Below are 18419 nucleotides of genomic sequence, written 5' to 3' on the forward strand. Positions count from 1 at the left end.
TAGAACAGTGCAGAACAAGCTAGAGTTGCTGCCTCACAGCATCAGAGACCCGGGTTCCATCCTGACTACAGGAGCGTGTCTGTACAGAGTTGGTACGTTCTGCCATGACCTGTGTGGTTTTTCTCCAGGTGCTCCGGTTTACTCCAAAGACATAGAAACATAGAAAAATAGGTGCAGGAGTAGGCCATTCGGCCCTTCGAGCCAGCACAGCCATTCAATATGATCATGGCCGATCATCTAAAATCAGTACCCCGTTCCTGCTTTCTCCCCATACCCCTTGATTCCGTTAGCCCTTAGAGTTAAATCTAACTCTCTCTTGAAAACATTCAGTGAATTGGCCTCCACTGCCTTCTGTGGCAGAGAATTCCACAGATTCACAACTCTCTGGGTGAAAAAAATGTTCCTCATCTCAGTCCTAAATGGCCGACCCCTTATTCTTAAACTGTGACCCCTGGTTCTGGACTCCCCCAACATCGGGAACATTTTTCCTGCATCTAGCCTGTCCAATCCTTTAAGAATTTTATATGTTTCCATAAGATCCCCTCTCATCCTTCTAAATTCTAGTGAATACAAGCCCAGTCTTCCATTATATGTCAGTCCCGCCATCCCGGGAATTAACCTGGTGAACCTACGCTGCACTCCCTCAATAGCAATAATGTTCTTCCTCAAATTAGGAGACCAAAACTGCACACAATACTCCAGGTGCGGTCTCACCAGGGACCTGTACAACTGCAGCAGGACCTCCTTGCTCCTAAACTCAAATCCTCTCACAATGAAGGCCAACATGCCATTAGCTTTCTTCACTGCCTGCTTCACCTGCATGCTTACTTTCAGTGACTGGTGTACAAGGACACACAGGTATCGTTGTACTTCCCCTTTTCCTAATCTGACACCATTCAGATAATAATCTGCCTTCCTGTTCTTGCTGCCAAAGTGGATAATCTCACATTTATCCACATTATACTGCATCTGCCATGCATCTGCCCACTCACCCAACGTGTCCAAGTCACCCTACAGCCTCATAGCATCCTCATTGCAGCTCACACTGCCACCCAGCTTTGTGTCATCCTCAAACATGGAGATGTCACATTTAATTCCCTCGTCTAAATCGTTAATATATATTGTAAATAACTGGGGTCCCAGTACTGAGCCTTGCAGCATACAGGTTTGTAGGTTAATTTGCTTTGGTAAGTGAAATTGTCCCTGGTGTGTGTAGGATAATGTTAGTGTGCGGGGATCGCTGGTTGGCGTGGACTCGGTGTGCCGAATGGCCTGTTTCCACCGATACATCACTAAATTCTAAAGAACACGCCCCATCGGTGCCGAACATGATGCCAAGACTAACTCTTACCTGCCTGCAAGGGGTGTGTGTTTGTGTGCATGTGAGAGGGGTGGTGAGTGACTCTATGTGAGGGTGCGCTGTGTGAGTGTGTGATTATGTGTATGTGGTGTGTGTGAGCAGTATGTGTGAGGAGAGTGCGAGTGTTGTCGGTGTGTGTGTGTGTGTGTGTGTGTGTGTGTGTGTGTGTGTGTGTGTGTGTGTGTGTGTGTGTGTGTGTGTGTGTGTGTGTGTGTGTGTGTGTGAGGGGTGTGTGTGTGTGTGTGTGTGTGTGTGTGTGTGTGTGTGTATGTGTGTGTGTGTGTGTGTGTGTGTGTGTGTGTGATGTGTGTGAGGGGTGTGTGTGTGTGTGTGTGTGTGTGTGAGGGGTGTGTGTGTGTGTGTGTGCGTGTGAGTGTGAGTGTCGGTATGTGTGTGTGTGTGTGTGTGTGTGTGTGAGTGGGTATGTGTGAGTATGTGTGAGTGTGAGTGTGGGTATGTGTGAGTGTGGGTATGTGTGAGTGTGTGTGAGTGTGAGTGTGGGTATGTGTGAGTGTGGGTATGTGTGAGTGTGTGTGAGTGTGAGTATGTGTGAGTGAGTGAGTGAGTGTGTGAATTAGTGAGTGAGTGAGAGTGTGTGAGTGAGTGAGTATGTGTGAGTGAGTATGTATGAGTGTGAGTATGTGTGTGTGAGTGTATGTGTGAGTGAGTGAGTGAGTGAGTGAGTGAGTGAGTGAGTGAGTGAGTGAGTGAGTGAGTGAGTGAGTGAGTGAGTGAGTGAGTGAGTGAGTGAGTGAGTGAGTGAGTGAGTGAGTGAGTGAGTGAGTATGAGTGTAAGTATGTGAGTGTGAGTGTGAGTATGTGTGAGTGTGTGTGTGTGTGTGTGTGTGTGCGTGTGAGTGTGAGTATGTGTGTGTGTGTGTGTGTGTGTGTGTGTGTGTGTGTGTGTGTGTGTGTGTGTGTGTGTGTGTGTGTGTGTGTGTGAGGGGTGTGTGTGTGTGTGTGTGTGTGTGTGTGCGTGTGAGGGGTGTGTGTGTGTGTGTGAGTGTGGGTATGTGTGAGGGTGCACGTATGTGTGAGGGTGCACGTATGTGAGTGAGTATGTGTGTGTGAGTGGGTGTATGTGTGAAGGTGCACGTGTGTGTGAGTGGGTATGTGTGAGGGTGCACGTATATGTGAGTGTGTATGTGTGAGCGTGCACGTGCGTGCGTGCGTGCGTGTGTGAGTCTGGGCCCTGCCCTGGTTGCCTGATGTAATGGCTGAGGGTGATTTCACTGTGGGCCGCTGGCTCCCATCCAGGGGGGTGTGTGTGTGCCGCTGCCGTGATTGGCTCCGAGCAAAGCCGCACAGTCATTACAGCGGGGATGGAGCTGCTTTTCCCAGCCACCCCTACGGAGGCTCGGAGCGCCGGAAACCTCCTGGCCTGTGTTGCCATCTGCTGGATAGAGCCGCCGAACACTGGGGGAAGGAAATTAACCCCTTGTGTAGGGGAAGGAGCTGGGTTTACACTGAGGATCGGCGCACAACGCTGGGGCAACCCAGCGGGACAGGCAGCGTCTCTGGAGAACGCGGACAGGTGACGTTTCGGGTCGAGACCCTTCCTCACACTCCTCAGTCTCAACCCGGAACGTCTCCCATTCCTTCTCTCCCGAGGAGCTGCCTGACCCGCTGAGTTACTCCAGCATTTCTCGTGTCTAACTGCAGAGTTAACCCCTTCCTGCCCACAGGAACAGAATCACACCGTCCCTATTGGCAACCCTTGGCTCAAACTCTGAGCAGTGGAAGGACATGGATCAAATTGGGTTCAGAGGAGATCAGTACAAACGGGTACTCAAACCTACCACCACCACCTGTTTCCCCCTACCCCCCCACCCCCCCTTCCCTGTGCTATGTTCCTCCTTCTGGAGAGGATGTTTCCACTAGTGAGGAGAGTCTAGGACCAGAGAGCGCAGCCTCTGAATTAAAGGACGTACCTTTAGGAAGGAGATGAGGAGGAATTTCTTTCGTCAGAGGGCGGTGAACCTGTGGAATTCTTTGCCACATAGGGATGTTGTGGCCAAGTCAATGGATATTTTTAAGGCAGAGCTAGATTGATTCTTGATTAGTGCGGATGTCAGGGGAGAAGGCAGGAGAATGGGGTTAGGAGGGAGAGATAGATCAGCCATGATTGAATGGCGGAGTAGACTTGATGGGCCGAATGGCCTAATTCAGCTCCGATCACTTATGACCCCTGGCTTTACAATGCACAACTCTTCAGTCCTGTCTCACATCTGCTTTTATCTCTGGCCTTCCATCCAAACATCTGCATGTCTAAGAATCCACTCTCTCCTCACCCACATGCACCTATTACCTGCCAGCCTTTGGCCTGCATCACCTCAATACCAGTTTTCTTTCCCTCCCCCCCCCCCCCCCCCACCACCACCCCCCCCAACAATAATCAGTCTGAAGAAGGATCTTGACCCGAAACGTCACCTATCCATGTTCTCCAGAGATGCCACCAGAGACCCACTGAGTTACTCCTTCAAGGAGTAGTTTCACTTGACCTCAAATAAAATGTGCAGCATGGACAATGTGGGCCGAAGGGCCTGTTCCTGCGCTGTTCTGTTCTATGTTCTATGCTCATGTCGATATACTATGTTCTATCCCCCTCGTTCTCACCTTCCACCCCACCAGCCAGCGGATCCAACAAATCATCCTCCAACATTTCCGTCACCTACAACGGGACCCCACCACTGGCCATATCTTCCCATCCCCTCCCCTCTCTGCGTTCCGCAGAGACCGTTCCCTCCGTAACTACCTGGTCCACTCGTCCCTTCCTACCCAAACCACCCCAACCCCGGGCACTTTCCCCTGCAACCGCACGAGATGCAACACCTGTCCCTTTACCTCCCCCCTCAACTCCATCCAAGGACCCAAACAGTCTTTCCAGGTGAAACAAAGGTTCACCTGCACCTCCTCCAACCTCATCTATTGCATCCGCTGCTCTAGATGTCAACTTATTTACATCGGCGAAACCAAGCGCAGGCTCGGCGATCGCTTCGCTCAACACCTGCGCTCGGTCCGCATTGACCAAACTGATCTCCCGGTGGCCGAGCACTTCAACTCCCCCTCCCACTCCCAGTCTGACCTTTCTGTCATGGGCCTCCTCCAGTGCCATAGTGAGGCCCACCGGAAATTGGAGGAACAGCACCTCATATTTCGCCTGGGCAGCTTGCAGCCCAGTGGTATGAACATCGACTTCTCCAACTTTAGATAGTTCCTCTGTCCCTCTCTTCCCCTCCTCCTTCCCAGTTCTCCCTCTATCTTCCCGTCTCCACCTATATCCTTCCTTTGTCCCGCCCCCCTGACATCAGTCTGAAGAAGGGTCTCGACCCGAAACGTCACCCATTCCTTCTCTCCAGAGATGCTGCCTGACCCGCTGAGTTACTCCAGCATTTTGTGAATAGGCCCTTCCATAAGCTAGGGTACTGTCCAATTCACCTCTACCCCATTGCGGACATTGGACTTTGTCTGTGGAACTGGTGCGCTACAATGCTGAGAACTATATTCTGCACTCTGTATCTCCCCTTTTGTGCCTGTTGTAGGTGAGTGCATTTATGTGGAGTTTGAGATAACATGCACAAGACTTTTTCCCGGTACCTCAGTACATGTGTGACAATAATAAGCCTAAACCTCGAGTCACTAATCCATCTCTTTTAATTTTCTCCGCATTCACGCAAACTCCCCTCAGTTTCTAGCAGCGGCCACAGGTTACAATGACCCATTTAAATGCTGATCCTCACGTTTATGGGGTGTGGGAGGAGACCAGAGCATCCGGAGGCAACCCACACGGTCACAGCGGGAAACGTGCAAACTCCACACAGACTGTGCCCGAGGTCAGGATCGAACTGGGGCCTCTGGTGCTGCCTGTCACGTTACATCCTCATTGTCAGCATCTGCAAGACATGGATATTGGACAGAACATTAGAAACATAGAAACATAGAAACATAGAAAATAGGTGCAGGAGTAGGCCATTCGGCCCTTCGAGCCTGCACCACAATTCAATATGATCATGGCTGATCATCCAACTCAGTATCCTGTACCTGCCTTCTCTCCATACCCCCTGATCCCTTTAGCCACAAGGGCCACATCTAACTCCCTCTTAAATATAGCCAATGAACTGGCCTCAACTACCTTCTGTGGCAGAGAATTCCACAGACTCACCACTCTCTGTGTGAAGAAATGTTTTCTCATCTCGTGAGATGAGACTAGGGTAAACTAGCCAATAATATAAAGGAGGATAGCAAAAGTTTTTTTAGGTACGTGAAGAGGAAAAAAATAGTCAAGGCAAATGTGGGTCCCTTGAAGACAGAAGCAGGGGAATTTATTATGGGGAACAAAGAAATGGCAGACGAGTTAAACCGTTACTTTGGATCTGTCTTCACTGAGGAAGATACACACAATCTCCCAAATGTTCTAGGGGCCGGAGAACCTAGGGTGATGGAGGAACTGAAGGAAATCCACATTAGGCAGGAAATGGTTTTGGGTAGACTGATGGGACTGAAGGCTGATAAATCCCCAGGGCCTGATGGTCTGCATCCCAGGGTACTTAAGGAGGTGGCTCTAGAAATAGTGGAAGCATTGGAGATCATTTTTCAATGTTCTATAGATTCAGGATCAGTTCCTGTGGATTGGAGGATAGCAAATGTTATCCCACTTTTTAAGAAAGGAGGGAGAGAGAAAACGGGTAATTATAGACCAGTTAGTCTGACATCAGTGGTGGGGAAGATGCTGGAGTCAATTATAAAAGACGAAATTGCTGAGCATTTGGATAGCAGTAACAGGATCATTCCGAGTCAGCATGGATTTACGAAGGGGAAATCATGCTTGACAAATCTACTGGAATTTTTTGAGGATGTAACTAGGAAAATTGACAGGGGAGAGTCAGTGGATGTGGTGTACCTCGACTTTCAGAAAGCCTTCGACAAGGTCCCACATAGGAGATTAGTGGGCAAAATTAGAGCACATGGTATTGGGGGTAGGGTACTGACATGGAGAGAAAATTGGTTGACAGACAGAAAGCAAAGAGTGGGGATAAATGGGTCCCTTTCGGAATGGCAGGCAGTGACCAGTGGGGTACCGCAAGGTTCGGTGCTGGGACCCCAGCTATTTACGATATACATTAATGACTTAGATGAAGGGATTAAAAGTACCATTAGCAAATTTGCAGATGATACTAAGCTGGGGGGTAGTGTGAATTGTGAGGAAGATGCAATAAGGCTGCAGGGTGACTTGGACAGGTTGTGTGAGTGGGCGGATACATGGCAGATGCAGTTTAATGTAGATAAGTGTGAGGTTATTCACTTTGGAAGTAAGAATAGAAAGGCAGATTATTATCTGAATGGTGTCAAGTTAGGAAGAGGGGATGTTCAACGAGATCTGGGTGTCCTAGTGCATCAGTCACTGAAAGGAAGCATGCAGGTACAGCAGGCATTGAAGAAAGCCAATGGAATGTTGGCCTTCATAACAAGAGGAGTTGAGTATAGGAGCAAAGGGGTCCTTCTACAGTTGTACCGGGCCCTGGTGAGACCGCACCTGGAGTACTGGTCTCCAAATTTGAGGAAGGATATTCTTGCTATTGAGGGCGTGCAGCGTAGGTTCACTAGGTTAATTCCCGGAATGGCGGGACTGACGTATGTTGAAAGGCTGGAGCAATTAGGCTTGTATACACTGGAATTTAGAAGGATGAGGGGGGATCTTATTGAAACATATAAGATAATTAGGGGATTGGACACATTAGAGGCAGGAAACATGTTCCCAATGTTGGGGGAGTCCAGAACAAGGGGACACAGTTTAAGAATAAGGGGTAGGCCATTTAGAACGGAGATGAGGAAGAACTTTTTCAGTCAGAGAGTGGTGAAGTTGTGGAATTCTCTGCCTCAGAAGGCAGTGGAGGCCAGTTCGTTGGATGCTTTCAAGAGAGAGCTGGATAGAGCTCTTAAGGATAGCGGAGTGAGGGGGTATGGGGAGAAGGCAGGAACGGGGTACTGATTGAGAATGATCACCCATGATCACATTGAATGGCGGTGCTGGCTCGAAGGGCTGAATGGCCTCCTCCTGCACCTATTGTCTATTGTCTATTGTCTATCTCGGTCCTAAAAGACTTCCCCCTTATCCTTAAGCTGTGACCCCTGGTTCTGGACTTCCCCAACATCGGGAACAATCTTCCTGCATCTAGCCTCTCCAACCCCTTAAGAATTTTATATGTTTCAATAAGATCCCCCCTCAGTCTTCTAAATTCCAACGAGTATAAGCCCAGTCTATCCAGTCTTTCTTCATATGAAAGTCCTGCCATCCCAGGGATCAATCTGGTGAACCTTCTCTGTACTCCCTCTAAGGCTAGAATGTCTTTCCTCAGATTAGGAGACCAAAACTGTACACAATACTCCAGGTGCGGTCTCACCAAGGCCCTGTACAACTGCACCAGAACCTCCCTGCTCCTATACTCAAATCCTCTTGCTATGAATGCCAACATACCATTCGCTTTCTTCACTGCCTGCTGCACCTGCACGCTTGCTTTCAATGACTGGTGCACCATGACACCCAGGTCACGTTGCACCTCCCCTTCTCCTAATTGGCCACCATTCAGGTAATACTCTGCTTTCCTGTTCTTGCCGCCAAAGTGGATAACCTCACATTTATCCACATTATATTGCATCTGCCATGCATTTGCCCACTCTCCTAATCTATCCAAGTCACTCTGCAGCCTCCTAGCATCCTCCTCGCAGCTAACACTGCCACCCAGCTTCGTGTCATCCGCAAACTTAGAGATGTTGCATTTAATTCCCTCGTCCAAATCATTAAACCATACAGCATGAAACAGGCCCTTTGGCCCAACTTGCACATGCTGACTAACATGCCCATCTACACTAGTCCCACCTGCCCCCGTTTGGCCTATAATCCCTCTAAACCTATCCTATCCATGTACCCGTCCAAATATCTTTAAAATTTTGTTGTAGTCCCTGCCTCGACTACCTCCTCTGGCAACGTGTACCACACACCCACCACCCTCTGTGTGAAAAAGTTGCCCCTCAGGTTCCTATTCAATCTTTCCCGTCTCTGGATAAAAGACTGTGCTAATAAGATCTATTTCCCTGATGATCCTGTACACCTCCATAAGATCACCCTCAGCCTCTTGTGCTCCATGGAATAAAGTCCGACCTGCCCAACCTCTCCCGACAGCTCAGGCCCTCGAATCCTGGCAACATCCTCGTGAATAGCAGAACAGCGCAGTGCGGAAAGAGCCCCTTCGGCTCAAAATGTACATGTTGAAGCCAAGTTAAATGATGTCAAGTGAAACTGAGATGAGAGGCTAGGAACTGCAGATGCTGGTTTACAAAATAAACATACACAAAGTGCTGGAGTAACTCAACCGGTCAGGCAGCACCTTTGGAGACATGGATAGGGTGATGTTTCAGGTCGGGACCCCTTTTCAGACGAGAGAGAGAGAGAGAGAATGTGAGGGAGAAAGAACGAATGAGGAAGATTGATAGAGAGAGAGAGAGAGTGAGGAAGAATGATAGAGAGAGAGAGAGAATGAGGGGGAGAGAGAGAGAGAGAGAGAGGGGGAGAGAGGGGGAGAGAGGGGGAGAGAGGGGGAGAGAGAGAGAGAGAGAGAGAGAGAGAATGAGGAAGAATGATAGAGAGAGAGAGAGAATGAGGGAGAGAGAGAGAGAGAGAGAGAGAGAGAGAGAGAGAGAGAGAGAGAGAGAGAGAGAGAGAGAGAGAGAGAGAGAGTGAGGAAGAATGATAGAGAGAGAGAGAGAATGAGGGGGAGAGAGAGAGAGAGAGAGGGGGAGAGAGGGGGAGAGAGGGGGAGAGAGGGGGAGAGAGGGGGAGAGAGAGAGAGAGAGAGAGAGAGAGAATGAGGAAGAATGATAGAGAGAGAGAGAGAATGAGGGGGAGAGAGAGAGAGAGAGAGAGAGAGAGAGGGGGAGAGAGGGGGAGAGAGGGGGAGAGAGAGAGAGAGAGAGAGAGAGAGAGAGAGAGAGAGAGAGAGAGAGAGAGAGAGAGAGAGAGAGAGAGAGAGAGAGAGCAGTTCACTGAAAGAAAAAAACAAATGAGAGAGAGAAAGCCAATAGAGAGTATAAGAAAATAACTGCAGATGCTGGTACAAATCGAAGGTATTTATTCACAAAATGCCGGAGTAACTCAGCAGGACAGGCAGCATCTCAGGAGAGAAGGAATGGGTGACGTTTCGGGTCGAGACCCTTCTTCAGACTGATAGAGAGGATACACAGAGTGGGAGAATCAAGAACCAGAGGAGGAATGGGTGACGTTTCGGCTCGAAACCCTTCTTCAAAGAAGGGTCTTGACCGGAAACCTCACCTATTCCTTCTTTCTCCCTCACATTCTCTCTCTCTCTCTCGTCTGAAAAGGGGTCGTGACCTGAAACATCACCCTCTCCATGTCTCCAAAGGTGCTGCCTGACCGGCTGAGTTACTCCAGCACTTTGTGTGTGTTTATTTTGTAAACCAGCATCTGCAGTTCCTTGTCTGTCATCTCCGTTTAACTTGACATCGTTTAACTTGGCTTCAACATGTACATTTTGAGCCGAAGGGGCTCTTTCCGCACTGCGCTGTTCTGCTGTTCACGAGGATGTTGCCAGGATTCGAGGGCCTGAGCTGTCTGGAGAGGTTGGGCAGGTAGGGGCGGCACGGTAGCGCAGCGGTAGAGTTGCTGCTTTACAGCGAATGCAGCGCCGGAGACTCAGGTTCGATCCTGACTACGGGTGCTGCACTGTAAGGAGTTTGTACGTTCTCCCCGTGACCTGCGTGGGTTTTCTCCGAGATCTTCGGTTTCCTCCCACACTCCAAAGACGTACAGGTATGTAGGTTAATTGACTGGGTAAATGTAAAAAAATTGTCCCTAGTGGGTGTAGGATAGTGTTAATGTGCGTGGATCACTGGGCGGTGCGGACTTGGTGCGCCGAAAAGGCCTGTTTCCGCACTGTATATATATGATATGTGATATATGATATGATATGATACTCCTTGGAGAGCAGGAGGCTGAGGGGCGATCTTATAGAGGTGTACAGGATCATGAGGGAAATAGATCTTACGCACAGTCCTTCCGGATGGAAGTCCCATTGGGAATGGCGAGCGGAGACAGTAGTGGAAGGAAGTGGGGGAGTGGGAGGGTGAGGTGCAGGGCAAGGACTCGGGGATCTGTGGTACGTGCCGGGAGAAGCATTGGGAGTGTGCAGTGTATCACATTGCTTCACAAACAGATACTTCAGCACGGAGCTGCAACTTATCAAGGTCACTGACTGGCACACAGGCACGTCGCAAGGTGTAGGCATGGCACTCTGCACGTACACACTCACCCGCACGTGCACACACACACACACACGCACGCACAAACGCACGCACACCACCCCTACACACATGGTGGTCAGACACCAACAACGTGCACTCACCCACGCGTGCACACACACTCACCAACACACACACCCCTACACATATGGTGGTCAGACACGCAGACACACTCACACGCGCGTGCACACACACTCACCAACGCACACCACCTACACTCATGGCAATCGGAGACACGCACACACTCACACGCACGTGCACAAACACTCACCAACACACACCACCCCTACACATATGGTTGTCAGACACCGACAACGTACACTCACCCACTTGTGCACACACACACACACACACACAAACGCACACCACCCCTACACACATGGTGGTCAGACACCAACAACGTGCACTCACCCACTTGTGTGCACACACTCACAAACGCACACCACCCCTACACATATGGTGGTCAGACACCAACAACGTGCACTCACCCACGTGTGCGCACACACTCACCAACACACACCACCCCTACACATATGGCGATCAGAGACATGCACACACACTCACACGCACGTGCACACACACTCATGCACACACTTACTCATAGAAATACACTCACGCACACTTATAGACAAACTCACACATACTCACACACACTTGCACTCACACACACTCAAACACACGCATTCGTACAAACAGACACACACACATGCTCACACACACACTCACACACACTCTTGCATACACTCATGCTCACTCACATACACACACAAACACTCACACACACTCACACACACTCATGCACATATACCCCCTCACATGCACACACAATACCATGCCTGTGGAGATACATGCACACACACACACACACAGCAATACACTGATAGACACATGAGACGTGTACACCTACATGCACTCTATCTCTGTCCCGCCCCCTCCCCTGACATCAGTCTGAAGAAGGGTCTCGACCCGAAACGTCACCCATTCCTTCCCTCCAGAGATGCTGCCTGTCCCGCTGAGTTACTCCAGCATTCTGTGTCTACCTACATGCACACCTGCACACACACACACAAACACACACATTGCGAAAGGAAAGAAGCTATCGGATGTCATTAAAAGAGCGCAGAAACAATTGACGAGGATGTTGCTGTGTCACGAGGGTGTGAGCTCTAGGGAGAGGTTGGGCAGGCTGGGACTCTGTTCCTTGGAGCGCAGGAGGATGAGGGGCGATCTTATAGAGGCGTACAAAATCATGAGGGGAATAGAATGCACAGTCTTTTATTCAGGGGAGGGGAATCAAGAACCAGAGGACATGGGTTTAAGATAGACAATAGACAATAGGTGCAGGAGGAGGCCATTCGGCCCCTTCGAGCCAGCACCGCCATTCAATGTGATCATGGCTGATCATTCTCAATCAGTACCCCCGTTCCTGCCTTCTCCCCATACCCCCTGACTCCGCTATCCTTAAGAGCTCTATCTAGCTCTCTCTTGAATGCATTCAGAGAATTGGCCTCCACTGCCTTCTGAGGCAGAGAATTCCACAGATTCACAACTCTCTGACTGAAAAAGTTTTTCCTCACCTCCGTTCTAAATGGCCTACCCCTTATTCTTAAACTGTGGCCCCTGGTTCTGGACTCCCCCAACATTGGGAACATGTTTCCTGCCTCTAACGTGTCCGACCCCTTAATAATCTTATACGTTTCGATAAGATCCCCTCTCATCCTTCTAAATTCCAGTGTGTACAAGCCTAGTCGCTCCAGTCTTTCAACATATGACAGTCCCGCCATTCCGGGAATTAACCTAGTAAACCTACGCTGCACGCCCTCTACTTCTTCTATCTTCCATTCCTGGCCTTAGCAACCACCTGCTTCCCCCGGCACATGACCAACCCAGTCAGAACAAGGGCTCATTGTTGCAGGAGAAATGTGGAAGAAAAAAATTGGATGGAATAAAAATGTATTTGGAGCAATATTCGCAAGGGTCCACGGGCGAGGAGATTGACGACTCTGCAGCTGTGCAGAGGGAGCTGGCCGGGCCGGGGCAGGCGGATGTGGCTGGCCCCACTCTTGGACGGCCGGGACAGTGAGGACACCTGGCCTGCGATGGGTGTGCACGGTGTTAGATGCATGTCCACAGCTGCGGGATCGCTGGAGGAGAAGCAACCGCCGTTCCTGAGGACGTTTGGCACGTCTCCAGTGACTCTCACAGACGTCTGCAGATGCACTCTGTCAGGAAACATCGCAGCTTGGTTTGGGAACGGCTCTGCCCAAGACATTGCACAGAGTCGTGGATGCGGCCCAGTCCGTCACACAGACAAGACTCCCCCACCATCCACTCCATCTACACTTCACGCTGCCTCGGGAAAGCAGCCCACACGATCAAAGACTTGTCCCACCCCGGTCATAGAAACTTAGAAACATAGAAAATAGGTGCAGGAGTAGGCCATTCGGCCCTTCGAGCCTGCAACGCAATTCAATATGATCATGGCTGATCATCCAACTCAGTAACCCGTACCTGCCTTCTCTCCATACCCCCTGATCCCTTTAGCCACAAGGGCCACATCTAACTCCCTCTTAAATATAGCCAATGAACTGGCCTCAACTACCCTCTGTGGCAGAGAATTCCACAGACTCACCACTCTCTGTGTGAAAAAAAACGTTCTCATCTATCCAGTCTTTCTTCATATGAAAGTCCTGCCATCCCAGGAATCAATCTGGTGAACCTTCTCTGTACTCCCTCTATGGCAAGAATGTCTTTCCTCAGATTAGGAGACCAAAACTGTACACAATACTCCAGGTACGGTCTCACCTACTCCAGGTGTGGTCTCACCTACTCCAGGTGTGGTCTTCTTCTCCCCGCTCCCGTCCGGCAGAAGGTACAGAAGCTTGAAAGCGCGCACCACCAGACTCAGGGACAGCTTCTTCCCCTGTGTTATCAGGCTTCTGAACGGCCCTTCCATAAGCTAGGGCACTGTCCGATTCACCTCTACCCCATTGAGGCCATTAGGGTTTGCCTAGCTTAGTTTACAGATACAGCATGGAAACAGGCCCACTGAGTCCGTGCCAGCCATCGATCACCCGTTCACACTAGTCCTATGTTATCCCATTTTATCATCCGCTCCCTACCTACCAGGGGCAGGTTACAGAGGGTCAATTAACCTACAAGCCCGCACGTGTTTGGGATGTGGGGGAAACCGGAGACCCGGAGAAAACCCACGTGGCCGTAGAGAGAACGTGCAAACTCCACGCAGACAGCACCCGAGGTCAGGATCGAACCCGTGTCCCTGGCGCCGTGTGGCAGCAGCTCTACCGAGGTACAGTGAATAGCTTTGTTATCCAAACAGATCAGATGTACCACACACAAATGCATAAATACATTACATACAATACACACGAGGGACATCTTACAGAGGCCAATTAACCTGCAAACCTGCGGATATTTGGGATGTGGGGGGAAACTGGCATACCTGGAGGAAACCCATGCAGTCGCAGGGAGAACATGCAAACTCCACACACAGGCAGCACCCGAGGTCAGGATCGAACCTGGGTACCTGCGGGCCGTGAGGTAGTGCCTCTACCAGCTGAACCACTGTGCCACCCTCTGTTTTATACAACTTAGTAGATCAGGATTAAGCTGGAAAGATTGCATATAAGATCGAGGGTCTGAGCTGTAGGGAGAGGCTGGGCAGGCGAGGACTTTATTCCTTGGAGCGCAGGGAGCTGAGGGGTGGTCTTATGGAGGCTTGTAAAATCGTGAGGGGAATAGATGGGGTGAATGCACAGCCGTTTACCCAGAATAAGGGAATCGAGAATCAGAGAACATGGGTTAAAAGTGAGAGGGGTAAGATTGACTAGGAACCTGAGGGGCAACCTTTTCAAACGGAGGGTGGTGGGTGTGTGGAACGAGCTGCCAGAGGAGGTAGTTGAGGCAGGGACTATAACAACATTTGAAAGACATGGATAGAAATATGAATAGGAAAGGTTTAGATAGACTTGGGCAAAACACAGACAAATGGGTCTAGCTGAGATGGGGCATCTTGGTCAGCATAGACGAGTTGGGCCGAAGGGCCTGTTTCCATGCTGTGCGACTGTGATTAACTCCCCTGTATCCCTTCACTGTCCTCCTCGACATGGCCTCTCATCCTGGCCTTGGTTGCAGTTGACTCTTCCCCTCTTTACAGAAACTACAGTGGGCCAGCGGTAGAGTTGCTGCCTTACAGCACCAGAGACCCGGGTTCAATCCTGACCACGGGTGACAATAGACAATAGACAATAGGTGCAGGAGGAGGCCATTCGGCCCTTCGAGCCAGCACCGCCATTCAATGTGATCATGGCTGATCATTCTCAATCAGTACCTCGTTCCTGCCTTCTCCCCATACCCCCTGACTCCGCTATCCTTAAGAGCTCTATCAAGCTCTCTCCTGAATGCATTCAGAGAATTGGCCTCCACTGCCTTCTGAGGCAGAGAATTCCACAGATTCACAACTCTCTGACTGAAAAAGTTTTTCCTCATCTCCATTCTAAATGGCCTACCCCTTATTCTTAAACTGTGGCCCCTTGTTCTGGACTCCCCAACATTGGAACATGTTTCCTGCCTCTAACGTGTCCAACCCCTTAATAATCTTATACGTTTCGATAAGATCCCCTCTCATCCTTCTAAATTCCAGTGTATACAAGCCTAGTCGCTCCAGTCTTTCAACATATGACAGTCCCGCCATTCCGGAATTAACCTAGTAAACCTACGCTGCACGCCCTCAATAGCAAGAATATCCTTCCTCAAATTTGGAGACCAAAACTGCACACAGTACTCCAGGTGCGGTCTCACTAGGGCCCTGTACAACTGCAGAAGGCCTCTTTGCTCCTATACTCAACTCCTCTTGTTATGGGTGCGGTCTGTGTGGAGTCTGTGCGCTCCCCCTGGGACCTCGTGGGTTTTCTCCTGGTGCTCCGTTTTCCATCCACAATCCAAGGACGTGCGGGTTTGTTGGCTTCGGTCAAAGGTGGCAAATCGTCCCTAGTGTGCCTAGGGTGGAGCAAGTGTACGGGGATAGCTGGTCGGCGCAGACTCAGAGGCCTGAAGGCGCTGTTTCAGCGCTGATTCTCCAAACTAAACTGTACTAAAACTCAGCCTCACTTGAGACAAGAACAACAAAGGACTTGGAGACACAGGGAACTTCAGCCACTGGTTTACAGGGGAAAGTCACAAAGTGAACGAACATTGAATTCTCCAATTTTCGGCAACTAACCCACAAACGTCTCTCCCCTCCTTTGTCCCCCTATCTTCCCATTGACCCAGCTAGATGAGCAGCCATTCCTCCCGTTCCCTCTCCCCCCTCTCCCCCATGCCTTTCCATACATATTCCTTCCTCCGGCTTCACAGTTCTCACTTCTATTCTTATCTCACACGTTATATCTTTTCATCTCTGGCCTCTGTTGTCCATCCACCTGCCTATCAAATCTCCCTCGACTGAGATGCTGCCTGACCCGCTGAGTTGCTCCAATACTTGGTGTCTTTTATTTTACCTGTATTCCTTCCTCCGCTTCACAATTCAAATCTCTCCCATACTTATCTCACGCCCTTTGTCTTTTTATCTCTGGCCTTTATCCAACCATCTTCCTGTCAATGCCCTCCCTCACCTGTATCCACCTATCACCCACCAGGCTTTGCCTTGCCCTTCCTCTCGTCCAGCTTCCCCCCCCCTCCCCCTCCCCCCCCCCCCCCCCACCACAATCAGTCTGAAGAAGTGTCCAAACCCAAGACGTTCTTCTCCAGAGATGCTGCCTGACGCACTGAGTTACTCTAGCGCATAACTCCTCATAACAAGAGGAGTTGAGTATAGGAGCAAAGAGGTCCTTCTGCAGTTGTACAGGGCCCTAGTGAGACTGCACCTGGAGTACTGTGTGCAGTTTTGGTCTCCAAATTTGAGGAAGGATATTCTTGCTATTGAGGGCGTGCAGCGTAGGTTTACTAGGTTAATTCCCGGGATGGCGGGACTGTCATATGTTGAAAGACTGGAGCGACTAGGCTTGTATACACTGGAATTTAGAAGGATGAGAGGGGATCTTATCGAAACGTATAAGATTATTAAGGGGTTGGACACGTTAGAGGCAGCAAACATGTTCCCAATGTTGGGGGAGTCCAGAACAAGGGGCCACAGTTTAAGAATAAGGGGTAGGCCATTTAGAACTGAGACGAGGAAAAACATTTCCAGTCAGAGAGTTGTGAATCTGTGGAATTCTCTGCCTCAGAAGGCAGTGGAGGCCATTCTCTGAATGCATTCAAGAGAGAGCTAGATAGAGCTCTTAAGGATAGCGGAGTCAGGGGGTATGGGGAGAAGGCAGGAACGGGGTACTGATTGAAGGGCTGAATGGCCTCCTCCTGCACCTATTGTCTATTGTGTCTTTGTTTCCAAACCACAAAGGCCTCTGTAGCTACAAAATGGCTGCTTTTGCTTCCTGGAAAGAGCCTGACCTTGAGGCCCTGAAATGTTAAGAACAAAGACGCATCGTTCTATGGACAACCTGACCAGGCACAAACAGGGTGTTAGCTGGGGGGGGGGGGGGTGCACAGACAGTAACAATGGAGTCCGACTGGAGACAAGACCCTAAGGGTAGTGGGTGCTTTCTTGCATCAGCCATTGTCTGAAGGATCAAGAGCCAGCCTGGAGGAGGGAGTGGGACAACTTTACACTGGTAAGTGTCAAGAGAAGACAGTAACAAAAAGCTGGAGTAACTCAGCGGGTCAGGCAGCATCTCTGGAGAGAAGGAATGGGTGACGTTTCAGGTCTGGACCCTTCTTCAGAGCGTTTAATTGTCATATATGTACCTAATGGGAACAATGGCATTTTTCCTTGCAGCAACACAACAGGTCTGCCAACACAGTCTTTAGACTTTAGAGACACGTACAAATCCCGTACAGTCAGCAACCCATAGTCAGGATGGAACCCGGGTATCTGGTGCTGCAAGGCAGCAACTCTACCGCTGCGCCACCCGTGCCGCCACGATGGGAAGTCCTCAATAGACAAGATAACATAATGAACAAACTAAAAAGAAGACACAAATTGCTGTAGGAAACCTAGAGTGTCGGGACCTACAGCGTCCGGGCCTACAGTGTCGGGCCTACAGTGTCTGGCCTACAGTGTCGGGCCTACAGTGTCGGGCCTACAGTGTCGGGCTTATGGTATCGCTTTTAATTCATTGAATTTTCTTACAGTTTAGATGCAAAAAATCTGCAGATGCTGGTTTACAACAAAAGGCACAAAAAGTGCTGGAGGAACTCAGCGGGTCAGGCAGCATCTGTGGAGAGCATGAATAGGTGACGAGTCTGAAGATGGGTCCTGACCCGAAACGTCACCTATCCACGTTCTCCGCAGATGCTGCCTGACCCGCTGAGTTACTCCAGCACTCTGTGAAACGTCACCTATCCATGTTCTCCACAGATGCTGCCTGACCCGCTGAGTTACTCCAGCATTTTCTGTGTCTTTTTTTGTAAACCAGCATCTGCAGTTTTTTTTGCATCTAAACTGTGAGAAAATTCAATAAATTAAAAGCGATATTAGTGCAAAGTAAAACAAAAGCCCAAAGGTTTGAGTGCAGCCATGATAGTTCATAGTTCATAGTTTTGTTGGTGTTTGTGGTACTCAAGAGCCTGATGGTTGTTGAGAAGAAGCTGTTCCTGAACCTCTCTGTCTTATGTTCTAACCAAAGGCCTGGAAGATGGGTCTGAAGTTATGGATTAGAGGTGTCATGTA

The sequence above is a fragment of the Rhinoraja longicauda genome, chromosome 5, assembly GCF_053455715.1.
Source record: "Rhinoraja longicauda isolate Sanriku21f chromosome 5, sRhiLon1.1, whole genome shotgun sequence".
In the NCBI taxonomy this organism is placed as follows: Eukaryota; Metazoa; Chordata; class Chondrichthyes; order Rajiformes; family Arhynchobatidae; genus Rhinoraja; species Rhinoraja longicauda.